General features: G+C 42.8%; 1 pseudogene; it reads left to right on the forward strand.

Moving 5' to 3' along the window:
* Positions 1-14,605, forward strand: part of LOC111974450 (tyrosine-protein kinase Fes/Fps-like) — a 61,114-nt pseudogene that overhangs the window by 26,279 nt on the left and 20,230 nt on the right.

Raw genomic sequence — 14,605 nt, forward strand, 5'->3', positions numbered from 1 at the left:
ATAAGTGTTCATCCAGTATTGTTGTAATTGTCATTATTACAAATATATATATGTGTGTGTGTATTCTGTGTGTTATATATATACAGTGGGGAGAACAAGTATTTGATACACTGCCGATTTTGAAGTTTTCCTACTTATCAAAGCATGTAGAGGTCTGTAATTTTATCATAGGTACACTTCCAACTGTGAGAGACGGAATCTAAAACAAAAAATCCAGAAAATCACATTGTATGATTTTTAAGTAATTAATTTGCATTTTATTGCGTGACATAAGTATTTGATACATCAGAAAAGCAGAACTTAATATTTGGTACAGAAACCTTTGTTTGCAATTTAACAAAGATATACGTTTCCTGTAGTTAATTGACCAGGTTTGCACACACTGCAGCAGGGATTTGGCCCACTCCTCCATACATACCTTCTCCAGATCCTTCAGGTTTCGGGGCTGTCGCTGGGCAATACGGACTTCAGCTCCCTCCGAAAGTTTTCTATTGGGTTCAGTCTGGAGACTGGCTAGGCCACTCCAGGACCTTGAGATGCTTCTTACGGAGCCACTCCTTAGTTCCCTGGTGTGTGTTCGGGTCGTTGTCATGCTGGAAGATCCAGCCACGACACCATCTCAATGCTCTTACTAGAGGAAGGTTTTTTGCCAAGATTCGGATACATGGCCCCATTCCATCTTCCCTCAATTACGGTGCAGTCGTCCTGTCCTTTGCAGAAAAGCATCCCCAAAGAATTATGTTTCCACCTCCATGCTTCACGGTTGGGAGGGGTTCTTGGGGTTGTGTACTCACTTATTCTTCCTCAAACACGGCGATGGATTTAGACACAAAAAGCTATATTTGTCTCATCAGACCACATACCTTCTCCATTCCTCCTCTGGATCATCCAGATGTTCATTGGCAAACTTCAGACGGCCTGGACATGCGCTGGCTTGAGCAGGGGACTTGCGTCGCTCTGCAGGATTTCAATCCATGACAGCGCTAGTGTGTTACTAATGGTTTTTTTTGAGACTGTGGTCCCAGCTCTCTTCATGTCATTGACCAGTCTCCCGTGTTAGTTTCTTGGGCTGATCCCGTCACTCCTTATGATCATTGATGCCCCACGAGGTGAGATCTTGCATGGAGCCCAGACCGAGGGTGATTGACGTATCTTGAACAGCTCTCCATTTTCAATAATTGCGCCAACAGTGTTGCTTCTCACCAAGCTGCTTGCCTATTGTCTGTAGCCCATCCCAGCCTGTGCAGGTCTACAATTTATCCCGATGGTCCTTAACAGCTCTCTGGTCTTGGCCATTGGGAGAGATTGGAGTCTGTTTGATTGAGTGTGTGTTACAGGTGTCTTTATTACAGGTAAACAGTTCAAACAGGCGTTAATACAGGTAATGAGTGGAGAACAGGAGGCTTCTAAAAGAAAAAGCTAACAGGTCTTGAGAGGACGGATCTTACTGGTTGGTAGGTGATCAAATACTTATGTCAACGCAATAAAAATGCAGAATTAATTACTTAAAAATCATACAATGTGATTTTCTGGATTTGTTTAGATTTCCCGTCTCTCACAGTTGAAGTGTACCTATGATAAAAATTACAGACCTCTACAGCTTTGTAAAGTAGGAAAACCTTCAAAAATCGGCAGTGTATTCAAATACTTGTTCTCCCCACTGTATATATATATATATAAAGTATGTATAATTGGCCGATTTTAATCGGTATCGGCTTTTTTGGTCCTCCAGTAATCGGTATCGTCGTTGAAAAATCATAATCGGTCGACCTCCTAGTAGGATGGAGGGAGCAAAGTACAGAGAGATCCTTGATGAAAACCTGCTCCAGAGTGCTCAGGACCTCTGACTGAGCGAAGGTTCACCTTCCAACAGGACAACTACCCTAAGCACCAGCCAAGACAACGCAGGAGTGGCTTCGGGACCAGTCTCTCTGAATGTCTTTGAGTGGCCCAGCCAGAGCCCGGACTTGAACCTGATCGAACATCTGTGGAGAGACCTGAAAAAAGCTGTGCAGCGACGCCTCCCATCCAACCTGACGAGCTTGAGAGGATCTGCAGAGAAGAATGGGAGAAACTCCCCAAATACAGGTGTGCCAAGCTTGTAGCGTCACACCCAAAAAGACTCGGCTGTCATTGCTGCCAAATGTACTTCAACAGAGTAGGGATTAAGGTCTGAATACTTATTAATGTGATATTTCCGTTATTATTATTTTTTTAAATAAATAGCAAAAATGTATAAACTTTTTTGCTTGTCATTAGGGTATTTGTGTCTGCATGAGGATTCAATTATCCGTTCTTGAAGTGCTGTATGAACAAGCCAAAAATAAGAAGCAATTTTCAGAGAGAACTTAGATGTCATTCTCGTATAGCTCACTCGACATGCGTAATAGTTGCTTGGCTGCTTGTGCGTATGACTTGTAATAAGCAAGATAAGATAATAAAGTACACCCTGTCTTCGGAATAGGTGGAGTCCCTATCTGACTGTGCCCAGACCAGTCAGTATCTAGGTCTTTTTGTCTGGCACTCTGTTCGAGTGACAGACCACAGGTTTGAGTCATTATCTCAGCGAAATATCTTACTCGATTTGTTAGTCCTCTTGCTCCCCTCCCCGTATTTTGCGCAGTTGCCAACTAACTCGTTAGTGCGGTGCTTTTTATGAGGTGGTTTGGAGCAGTGGGCTTCTTCCTCGTGAGCTGAGCGGCCTTTCGGTCGATTATGATTTTTCAACCGACCTATGTAACTGCACCGATTATGTATAGGATCGTTTTGTACATGTCGACGCCGAAAAAATAAAGGATCCCTTTTGTACCTGTTTCGTCCCAGCATCTTCCAAGGTCCTTTGCTGTGTTCTGGAGTTGATTTGTACTTTTCGCACCAAAGTACGTTCATCTCTAGGAACAGAACGCGTCTCCTTCCTGAACGGTATGACGGCTGCGTGGTCCCACCGGTGTTTATACTTGCGTACTATTGTTTTGTGATCGTGAACAGAGTGAATTTGCTAGGTCCTCTCTCAGGCGTTTGGAAATTCCTATATATATATATATATATATACTACTGTTCAAAAGTTTGGTGTCACTTAGAAATGCCTTTGTTTTTGAAAGACAAGCACATTTTTTTCCATTAAAATAACATCAAATTGATCAGAAATACAGTGTAGACATTGTTAATGTTGTAAGTAACTATTGTAGCTGGAAACTGCAGATTTTTATGGAATATCTACATAGGCGTACAGAGACCCATTATCAGCAACCATCACTCCTGTGTTAGCTAATCCAAGTTTATAATTTTAAAAGGCACACACACACACAATCTCAACACCAACAACACGTTTCACCCCTTCGTCCCCCTTCTCTCCCCATGTCTCTACCCCTCTACCAGGTTGACTGCAGTGGAAGAGGAACTGCTGTCTCTGGCTGGTAATGTGGTTTCCCAACAGGCCTCAGTCAACCAGCTGGAGTTGGAGCTGGAGGCAGAGGAAGAGGGCATCAAACGGGGTCAGAGGTGAGGCGATATCCACATGTACAGGAAGGTCCAACTTTACATGGGCAAGCGTACTTGGTAATCACTTAGGCAGATATAGTGTAATTAGATAGTACTTACAGCTGTTATACCTGATAATATGGTGATTTATCCTGGGTAAACAGAATAGAATTCCATTTTTATGGTTTGAACCAGGATAAAGTTGGCTCTGGCAGTACCAAACCACCGTCTTCACCAACACTGACTGTAAAAAAAAAGATCTGCGTCATATTTTTGCAGTGTGTTGGTGTATCCTCTCAACGGTGGTGTTCCATCTGKAGGCAGTCTCCTATCAGAGTAGTTTAGGCTGCTCTCCTCTCCTCTCTGCTATGGCTGGCTAAGCTGGCTGCTCTCTGGGGGACAGACTCACTATGCCTTATGAATATAACATGGTGATATGAGGAGACTTTTCAAGCTTCTCTCATTTATCTTGGTTTAGATGCCTGTCCTCTGTTATTAGAAGTTACTAATAAGCTCTTAGTGCATAGATGGAGCAGCTGTGTTGACTGACACTAGCCTAATGTTCACTGGTGCCGAGGGAAACATGCCTCTCCTTAAGGAGTCATGGGTTTGATGAAACACTTTGGAAATCAACAGAGACAGACGGGAGTGACTGAATGCTTCCTTGATTAGTAAAGAACTCTTTTACCCAAGTGGTGATGTTAGTTAATGTAGCAGTGCAATATTTGAAAGCTAAGTAAGGAAGAATTTTGTCCACAAATATACCGACATTTCTATTATATGTAAAAYGTTTATGATTAGTGAATGCCATAATGTAGTTATTTTGTTAGGTACCCCTTATTAGCTGAAATATATATTTTWACAAAGCCATTTTAGCTGTCYCGATAGCTGTTCGGTTCGAACAGATTCACAAATCATGGGAATTTGTCACACTATGAAGACGTCTCCCTCTAAGYCACGTGTTGCATGGCAATCTCCCTGCACTTGCCTGGGCTGGTCTGCTCCCGCCATGGCTAAAGCCAGTGTGAGAAACGTGCTAACAAACATTTGTGCTATGAACTAAATAAATATGCACTCTGACCCAGAAAACCTCTTCACTAGATTCATGATAGTGTTGTTAGACAAAGCAAGGAAAGTGAACTTTAAAACGTGATGTAGTTTTATTGGAATTTGCAGCTGTTGTTAATACATCTGCTACCTTCTGACATGACTTACTGCATTTTTAACCGTTCTTCTCCCCTATAGAATATCTAATTTAAACTATACTGTTGGTGAGTGRCCTGCGGAAGCAATATGGCTAAGGTGTAGGAGATGGGCCAGTTAACCAGCATTCTTGTGTAAAGCCATCGGGCATGTCAGTTATGCTGTAAATATATTGACAGTGAGGCAAAAGTCAATGGAATTGTTGCTATATGTTGTAATGGAAACACATTGTTCCACAGTATCATCACAATGCTTTAATTGATGAGCTGACAGGCTGCTCCACTCTCTGCGGGTTTACCAGTTCAGTAAGAGGCATGCGTGGAGGAGCCGACAGCAGGTGATGCTGTCCCTGGGAGCTAGAACAGGCTGGAGCCCAGAGGTTGCTGCTGAAGGGGAAGCTGGAATGGCTGGGATCCAGTGAACCCCCACTGCCCTGGGGCTGGAAGAGGACCGTATCTCCCTCTCCTCCATCACCTCTAGTGTAGGTCTCCTCTCTCCTTCTCCTCTCTCTCAAACACCGCACACACACCCTCTGTACTTTAGTTTGTTAGCTTGGTAGTTGCTGCTTTCTAAGTTCTACAAATACATATCACTAAAACATGAATGTACTGTGGGCTTATGAAAATCACTGAGCTATATATCAAAGCTTTTGAAATCCATTGTTTTGAAAACGAAAGAAATTAACAAAAGGTTATTGGTTTGTCGTCCCTCTATACTCATACAGTAGTAGCAGATGACTAAAGTGAATTGCATTAATGTTCCCACGCAGGTTGTGTTGTAACCTGGTGTTATGGGCATTTGTAAAATGCCACCAGTAAAAAGTACCGAGCACTAAAATGTGAAGTTCATTGGAGCGCATCAAATTTGCTGTCAATGAAAGCTGAGTCTATTTTTCAAAGGCATGTATAACGTGTTTTAACCATTTTTCTATCCTAAATATTAGGAATAAGTAAAGGCTGCTAAAGATGGCTAAATAGCCATAATACTGCTAAGTGGTTACCTGGACTATCTGCATTGACCCTATCTTGCACTGACTCTATGCACACTCACGATACTACATACAGTTGAAATCGGAAGTTTACATACACTTAGGTTGGAGTCATTAAAACTCATTTTTCAACCACTCCACAAATTTCTTGTTAACAAACTATAGTTTTGGCAAGTCGGTTAGGACATCTACTTTGTGCATAACACAAGTCATTTTTCCAACAATTGTTTACGGCAGATTATTTCACTTATAATTCACTGTATCACAATTCCAGTGGGTCAGAAGTTCACATACACTAAGTTGACTGTGCATTTAAACAGTTTGGAAAATTCCAGAAAATGATGTCATGGTTTAGAAGCTTCTGATAGGCTAATTGACATACTTTGAATCAATTGGGGGTGTACCTATGGATGTATTTCAAGGCCTACCTTCAAACTCAGTGCCTTTTTGCTTGACATCATGGGAAAATCAAAAGAAATCAGCCAAGACTGGTTCATCCTTGGGAGAATTTTCCAAAGGCTGAAGGTACCACGTTCATCTGTACAAACAATAGTACGCAAGTATAAACACCATGGAACCACGCAGCCGTCATACGCTCAGGAAGGAGACGCGTTCTGTCTCCTAGAGATGAACGTAGTTTGGTGCAAAAAGTGCATATCAATCCAGAAACACAGCAAAGGACCTTGTGAAGATGCTGGAGGAAACGGGTACAAAAGTATCTATATCCACAGTAAAACGAGTCTATATCGACATATCCTGAAAGGCCGCTCAGCAAGGGAAAAAAACATTGTTCCAAAACCGCCATAAAAACGGCAGACTGCACATGGGTACAAAGATCGTATTTTTGGAGAAATGTCCTCTGATCTGATGAAACAAAAATAGAACTGTTTGGCCATATGACCATCGTTATGTTTGGAGGAAAAAGGGGGAGGCTTGCAAGCCAAAGAACACCATCCCAACCGTGAAGCATGGGTGGAGCATCATGTTGTGGGGTGCTTTGCTGCAGGAGGGACTGGTGCACTTCACAAAATAGATGGCATATGAGGAAAGAAAATTATGTGGACATTTGAAGCCACATCTCAAGACATCAGTCAGGAAGTAAAGCTTGGTCGCAATGGGTCTTCCAAATGGCAATGACCCCAAGCATACTTCCAAAGTTGTGTCAAAATGGCTTAAGGACAACAAAGTCAAGGTATTGGAGTGACCATAACAAAGCCCTGACCTCAATCCTATAGAAAATGTGTGGGCAGAACTGAAAAAGTGTGTGCGAGCAAGGAGGCCTACAAACCTGACTCAATTACACCAGATCTGTCAGGATGAATGGGCCAAAATCCACCAACTTATTGTGGAAGCTTGTGGAAGGCTACCCAAAACGTTTGACCCAAGTTAAAATTTAAAGGAATGCTACCAAATACTAATTGTGTGTATGTAAACTTCTGACCCACTGGAATGTGATGAAAGAATAAAAGCTGAAATAAATCACTCTCTACTATTATTATGACATCTCACATTCTTAAAATAAGTGCTGATCTTAACTGACCTAAGACAGGGAATTTTTACTAGGATTAAATGTCAGGAATTGTGAAAAACTGAGTTTCTAAATATATTTGGCTAAAGTGTATGTAAACTACCGACTTCAACTGTATACACACTATGTATAGACTCACCCACAAACATTACAGTGACAGTCTCACTCAAACCCACACACATTCACATACACTACATACATACACGCGCACACACACACACACACACACCCCGACGCCATACACACATAATTTCAAAATCATCATATGCTGCTACTGTTTTTAATTTTACTCTTATTATTATATATTCTGATGCCTATTCACTTTACCCTGCCTTCATGTACACATCTACCTCAAATACCTTGTACCCCTGCTCAGTGACATGGTACTGGTACTCKCTTTTATACAGCTTCATTCTTGTGTTACTATTTGTATTTGTATTATTTTATTATTTTTAACTGTGCATCGTTGGGAAGAGCTCCTGAGATAGTTTCACGGTAAAGTCTACACGTGACAAATACAAATTGATTTGATTGAGTACAGTAATCTAAAGTAGAGTATAGGTCAGTACTGTCCTTTACTGTACAGTAGAGTTTAGTACAGTACAMTAGAGCACAGTATAATTTACTGTATAGTACTATACTGCACTGTACTGAACTCTACTCTGCTGTACTGTACTCTGTGCTAAACTGTGATGTACAAACTTGTGAAACATAGACGTCTATGATTGGTACAGATTTGGTGCGGTCCGGTTCAACCAGATTTCATCTTGTTTTGGGGCGGCGCTCATTAGAATAGCCAGTATGTAGAATAATACCCAAACATGCAAAGGAGGATATAAAATGTTTCTACCTTTTTGTGTACCTATTCAGGATACATCACCATGAAGAGAATGCCATTCAGGATTATGCATTTCTGTGTAGTACAGTTCAGGCACCCATGATGTCATTATGTTACCATCACTCTGTTACCGGGTGGTAATCCACTTCACTTACTGTGGTTCAATATCCAAAGTATAAAAAAATGTCAAACTCAAGGTATCATGTTATAGCTGACACCCCAATCTTTCTGCAAACTTCTTTGAATCTCAATTCGGAGTAGATATTTAAGAGTTTTCGGAAAACGTGGTCACATAAAAAAACTGAAGGAGATTTTACCGTCATTCTGTTAACAAACTTTACATCTATACTGTTATTCGAGTAAATGTGTTTTTGTAGAATTCTGTGGAAATGTTTAATAGTACTGCTTGTGCATAGAGTTGTATGACTTGTTTAACTTTGCAATCAATGGTTTTTGTTTGGCATACTTTTTAAAGTAAAAAATCTCAGCGTCATTCTGCTACCTTGGAATTGCCCTTATGTAACCTTACAGTTCAACTAGWAGGCATCTGAACTACAGACTGACTCAACCAGTCTGTTCTGTACTGAGGACAACCTATCCTCGTGTCTCGTTCAGACACAACCATCTCTATTGAAACAGAGGCATGGTTGAGGATCTTGGTGCTTTGCATACTTTGCTGTCTGTCATGGTGTTGACTGGAGTGCATTCCTTCACCCATTTTCATAGCGCTGATTTATCCAGATCCGCCCTAAAGCAAACAAGTATTTTCTTCTTTGACATTCTCTACTCATCATGTTTGTAATTTTTTGTGAAATTCTCTCATCTGTGGATTATGTTAAGTGTTTCTGAGTGCTGTTACATGTTGTTATTATTAACACAGGTCTGGGGTGATGAGCATTCCTAAAGGGGGGTTGATGATGGTTGTGCTCTGTGTTGTTTCAGGAGAGGGACGGCCTCAGAAACCTCAGTGTGGACGGCGTCATAGCCACTTAGTGGCTGTTCAAACCAAATACACGGTTAGTGATGTAAACATACAGTGTTTAGAATATAGTCACTTATGGTCATACATAGTACACAGTTATGGATATCCACTGATGCAACATAGCGATCTGTTATGTTCATACACTGTCAACTATAGTCATTCATTGTCAGTGAGGCATCATTGTGATCACCCTGTCACAGACGACCTGTTCTGTTTTCACCCACCTGCTGCCTTTGATTTATCTCTCTCTGTCTATTCAAACAACCAAGTCCAGACAGTCAAACAGTTCTTGTCAAACAGCAATTGGCCTGTCTTTCCCTGTCAGAGTAGGACTCCAGTTGTGAAACGCTTGTTTCTCATTGTTCTCTTTATTATCTTCTCTGCTAGAGATGTTTTGTTTACTATTGTAGGATGCCTTATCTTGTCATCTGAACAGTAGTATCTTTTTGAATTGGTGCCATGTTGTCTGTAGTAAAGAATGACTAGGTATCCATGTGTGTGGTCTTTAGAGATACATTGTATTGTTTTTGAGCAGTGTGTTTCATATCTCCTGATCAATTGTTGTGTAGCTGTATCTTCCTTGTATCTAGTCTCCTTAAGAGTCTTTGTTACCCTGTCTATGTATTTTTCTGTGATGTAGTGGTAACAAAGTTGGTGGGTTAAACTCTGATCGCCGGTTGTGGTGAAAAATGTAACCCTTCCTATCTTTTCATGCATTTTTTCGCAAAAGGTGTGGAAACTGTGTTGACTTGTTTACCTCCACTAACACCACTGGATGTATTTTAGTATGTTGTTTGTTCCCTTTGCTGAATCTCATCTAGAGATACACGTGTGAGAGTCATGCATCTCAAACCGCAATAATCTCCCATTGAAATATCTAGGTTTATGGATGAGTCTCACAGTGGGGCGCTGCCATGCCAGGTCCCTCCTTACTTGGCCCCTCATTGACCTTGCTGTGTGAACCCCCTCCAGGTGGCCTGCCCTGTCCAGTCCCAGAGTTAGAGCGCCCCCTGGAGCAGCAGAACTGGTACCACGGAGTCATACCAGGCTGGAAGTCCAGGAGCTGCTGAGGGTAGCGATGGAGACTTCCTGGTCAGCACGAGTCAGGGCAAGCAGGAGTATGTCCTCTCTGTCCACTGGGCTGGTCTTGCAGGCACTTCCTTATCCAGAGCACAGACGTGAGTGTGTGTGTGTGTGTGGTGTGTGTGTGTGTGTGTGTGTGTGTGTGTGTGTGTGTGTGTGTGTGTGGTGGTGGTGTGGTGTGTGTGTGTGTGGTGTGTGTGTGTGTGTGTGGTGTGTGGTGTGTATTTACAATATGATCATGTCTGTACAGTTTGTATAGTTATAGCGTGGTGTGCGTGTTTTAGAATATGTACGCCTGGATGGAGAGGAATCCACACCATTCCCATGCTGATGAACCACCTGGTCTCGTCACAACCAACACGTCACCAAGAGGTCCGACATTGTCCTGAGAGACCTGTCCTAAGGTAACGCACCTGCTTGCACCCACACACAGAATGCAAAATGACTCACATCCGTGCTCTGTGAGAATAGTTGCTATGGCACTAATCCACATAGTGGAAATTAATTAATTAATTGATACATGCCAGATGTGATAGTATTCGAACACAGGAATAACTTAACAAAGCATATTCAATGTCATAGGCTTTACTTGGGCGCGTGCGCGCACACACACACAACACACACACACACACACACACACACAACAACACCACAGCCACACACACACACAACAAACAGGTCAACTGTAATCATGTTGTAGATCCTGTTTTACCTTTGTTGAAAGGTCCTTGTTTGTTTTATTGTGATTAATTCAAGGGTTCCCAATGCTTTATTGTCTAAGTAATTTCTAATATTAATATCACTTACCTAAATAAGGATGACATTCACACTCCACAATGTTGAGTTATCTTTCTCTAGTAGTTTCTGTAATTACATAATGGACTCCTTTATTACTTTTCATTTTGCAGGGAGTAATACTTTTACAGATGAATTACATACAAATTTTATCTCAGATGGTGTCTAAATCTGTCCACAGTAAAAACCTCCGCTGCCCTTCTCCATTCTCATGCTGTGGGACATGTGGCTGTGGTTAATGCTTCAACAAGGTTGAGAAAATGATGTTGCCATCAATTAAGCTCTGGGGCTAGCAAAGTGTAGTTAATGGGCCCGTGTCTCCGTCTGTTGGCTGGTTTTGGGTGACTTGTGGTTTTAACTTTGTCTGTGGGAGGATGTGGAGAATGTGAGTCAGGGGTGTTCTTGTATGTATATATTAGGCTATGTTTGTGTGGTGTGTCGGAATAGCGACTTTGTAGGGGTGTGCTGCATGCGCGCAGCTTCTATTACACCTTCTGAGCATGTTGGGAGGTGAATGGCTCGGAACACGCTGCTCCTCACCACTCTTGTGTGTAGCAGATGTTCAGCGGTTAGGATCCATCAGATTTTAATGAGCTCCAAGATCCACATACTCATACTTTCCTTCATCCTCCTGCAGAGTTGCTATACATACACTATCACATGGTTCGCTAGAGTTCTAGAGCTGCTGCATATTAGGCTGTCTGTCGAAGTAGTCTGCAGCCATCTAAAGGGATCCTAGTGTTTTGCACACTCTCGAGGTCTCAGTTTATACACACACAACACACACACCACACACACACACACAAATCACACACACACATACCACACACACACACACACACCACACACGACACACCACACACATACTGGTACACCATACTGTACACATACACTATTACAAATGCTAGTTTAGAGTGGCCGAAAATGCTTCTCTACTTAGGCTGCAAAGTCAGTCTACTATTCAAAGGAACAGCAGCACCGGTGTCTCTGATTGGTTCTCTCTATCTCATCCTCCAGGACAAGTGGGTTCTGGAAGACGATGATGTATCCTGGGCAGAAGCATTGGCCGGGTGATGCTCACACCCGTGGAATGGTCGTGTGTTTGTAGTTATTGAGAGGCTCTGATTGTCGGTTGGCATTCTGTTTTGGTTTTAGCCTAGATCATAATGGCTGATGTGTGTCTGTTGTCCAGGGTACTTTGGGGAGGTGAGCACGTGGTCGTCTGCTTTCTGCACAACACCTAGCTGTTGAAAGCCTGCAGAGAGCACCTGGACCAGAACACAAGAACGGTTCTTATGGGGCCAGGTCAGTCTGTTTCTTCCTCCTCCTCTCTCGTCTCTTTCTCAGTCTCTCTCTCATTCACATTGACCTTGCTTGACTCTCTTGCCTGTGCAGGATCCTGAACGTAAAAAACAGTCAACTGACCATCCTAACATAGTGAAGCTGATTGGGGTCTGCAACACAGAAACAACCCATCTATATCATTATGGGCTGGTCAAGGTGAGCCAATTATCGAGGGCCTTTATCACTCTAACCACAGCTACAGTACATTCTATCATTACAAGGACTAATAAAGTGGTGGTGTGTTCTGCCAGGGGAGACTTCCTGTCTCTCTGCGCTGTGAAGGTTACAACCTGAAGTCAAATATGCTGTGAAAATGGCAGAGAATGTGGCATCTGGCATGGAGTATCTGGAGAGCAGAAATGCATCACCGGTGAGAGGCTAGGGAGATGATCTAGTCTTCTCAGATATGGAGCTGTTAAAGGCTGCCATACAATATGACAAGATTACATTTCCTTTGATTTGCACAATTTATTCTAGAATGATGAACAGATTGAGGTTTTTGGGACAGTGAAGTTAACACAGTGTGTAGGGGTTACTGGAGCCTGTAGCGTAGGAATGACCCTAGAGTGTTAAGCTGCTGTGTCTCTGAGGAGGTTAGTAATGAGCAGAGGACGTAGGGCTCAGAGTCCTGGCTCCTGCTCATCAGAGGAGTGCTGGATAATTAACCCAGCAGGAACACACCAGCTGGATGCTCAGCCCGTTACCCTCTAAACACTCCTTCTAAACTGCATGTCAAACTGCGCCGGTCTATACACCTGCATCAGGGAGCCCACATATGACAAGAGTGGCTGATTTTCTTCTTATTTTATCGCTGTCATTTGTTTTCTTCACTCGTCTGGCTCTCGCTCTCTTTCTCTCTTTGCTCTCGCTCTCTCTCTCCTCGGCTCTCGCTCTTCTCTGGCTCTCTGTCTGTCTCGGTCTGTCTCTCTTCCTCTCTGTCTGTCTCGGTCTGTCTCTCTCTCTCTGGCCGGCTCTCTCTCTCATGCTCTCTCTCATGCTCTCTCTCTGGGCTCTCTCTCTGGCTCTCGGTCTCTCTCTCTTGTTCTCTCTCTCTTCTCTCTCTCTCTCTCTCGCTCTTCTTCACATCTCTTTCTCTCTCTCTCTCTCTCTCTCTTCCTCTCCTCTCTCTCTCATCTCTTCTCTCTCTCTCTCTCTCTCTCTCTCTTTCTCTCTCACTCACACTCTTTCTTTTCTCATCTCTCTCAACTCCTTTCTTTCTCTTTCTCTTTCTCTCTCTCTCTCTTTTTTCTCTTTCTCTCTCTTTCTCTCTCTCTCTGTGCAGGGACCTGGCAGCCCGTAACTGTCTGGTGGGAGACAGACAGGGTGAAGATCAGTGACTTTGGGATGTCTCGCGAGCAGCAGGACGGGGTCTACTCTGCCGCGGGGGGCCTCAAACAGATCCGGTCAAATGGACGGCCCCGAAGCCCTCAACTAGGTACTGTGGCTCTGCCGCGCCACACACTCACCAACCATCGCTCTATCCCCTCTCTTTTTATTCATCAATCTCTATCTGCATATCCCAAGGCTAGAGAACTCACTAAACATGGCAACAACTGCCAACCAGACATCATTCCGTACCCTGTGATGAGTGTACTGCTTTTGTATTTCTCTGAAATGTCATCTCTAACACACACGCTGAAACTGTGCTCTCTGGGTTGGAGTGCTGGTGAATCATAGAAGAGTTTCGTAGAATAAAAGTCAGAACATACCTTTTTATGGTTAGAGGAAGCTTCATTTTCAAAACTCTATCACTGTCTATTTTCCAGGCTGTGATTGTGCAATAGTGTGCTGTACTACAGTTGAATAGTATGGCATCCTACAGGATCACATCAAATGTAATTGTGTCTCAATGCTGCCCTGCCTGTGTTCAGGGAGGTACACCACGGAGAGTGCATGTGGAGTTTTGGAGTTCTCCTATGGGAGATATTCTCCAGGGGAGTCACCCCCTACCAGCATGTCCAACAGCAGACCGGGACGAGGTGGAGAAGGTAAGCGAGTCATTGAGATTTTCTAACACATGACTCAGAATTTGCTCTGTAAGAGTTTTCAGGTTTTATGTCAACAATGAACAGTGCGTTAGAATCCTTTCTTGCAAGAACTCAAATATCAACAATGCAATGTAATACTAGACAAAAAATCACGCAGAAATGCCGAGGAACACAATTACATATACAGTAAGCATGATTATATACAGGGTCAATTCAATACATGTTTTACATGTGGCGAGGGATACTGGACGTGATGGAGGTGATATGGTAATAGGGTAAGGTGACAAGGCACCGAGGAATATAAAATACATACAGAAGTAGACAGCTTGTTATGTGAGTTGTGTGTGCGTGGTGTCGAGTCAGTATAAGAATGTTG

This window comes from Salvelinus sp. IW2-2015, linkage group LG15 (genome assembly GCF_002910315.2).
Source record: "Salvelinus sp. IW2-2015 linkage group LG15, ASM291031v2, whole genome shotgun sequence".
NCBI classification, from domain to species: domain Eukaryota; kingdom Metazoa; phylum Chordata; class Actinopteri; order Salmoniformes; family Salmonidae; genus Salvelinus; species Salvelinus sp. IW2-2015.